Source organism: Trachymyrmex cornetzi, unplaced genomic scaffold, assembly GCF_001594075.2.
Source record: "Trachymyrmex cornetzi isolate Tcor2-1 unplaced genomic scaffold, Tcor1.1 scaffold349, whole genome shotgun sequence".
Taxonomy (NCBI): domain Eukaryota; kingdom Metazoa; phylum Arthropoda; class Insecta; order Hymenoptera; family Formicidae; genus Trachymyrmex; species Trachymyrmex cornetzi.
In genome coordinates this window covers 114337-114941 of record NW_017298203.1, presented here as the reverse complement: position 1 = coordinate 114941, position 605 = coordinate 114337, and positions in this window count along the sequence as shown.

Here is a 605-nt window from a genome sequence, read left to right as displayed (position 1 = left end):
TGTACGAGTGGTAAACTTTTTTGCATCTTTTTTGGGGACTACTAATGTACATTCACACAAAATTTCAGCCAGGTCGGATCATTTTTAGATGTCAGATCTTTGACGACTGGACTATCAACTTTACTTTGGAATTTGGCGCGCGGGGAGCAGGGTTGGTCAAAATGGAGCTTTTTAAGTAAAAAACAAAACAGTTTTTTTGGTTTAATACATGTTTTTAATATTTTATATATGTTTGAAACAGCTTTGAAAAAAAATAATCTTTAAAAAAAAAATGTTTTAAACATATGACGTAGTTTGCTGTTAGGGATAAATTTTGAATGGTCGGTAATGTCAAAATATCGGTAACATTGCACTTTTGTTGGTAAGAATTTAAGAAGCGATTCTTTTTTTTATTACGGAGGGGAAATGCCTACGCATACCCTGGGATCCCGTGGGAGATCCCGGGGTTATGTGGGACTCGCACCCACTAAAACCCCTCCGAGTGTCCTGCACAGGCCGTTGGGAGGGACCACCGGGAACGCGTGCAGCATACTTCCGGCGGCCCCTCGGCCTGCCGACCTTTCGGTCTGCCCGAACCCGCCCAGAGCCAAGGACCTCGTGAGAGG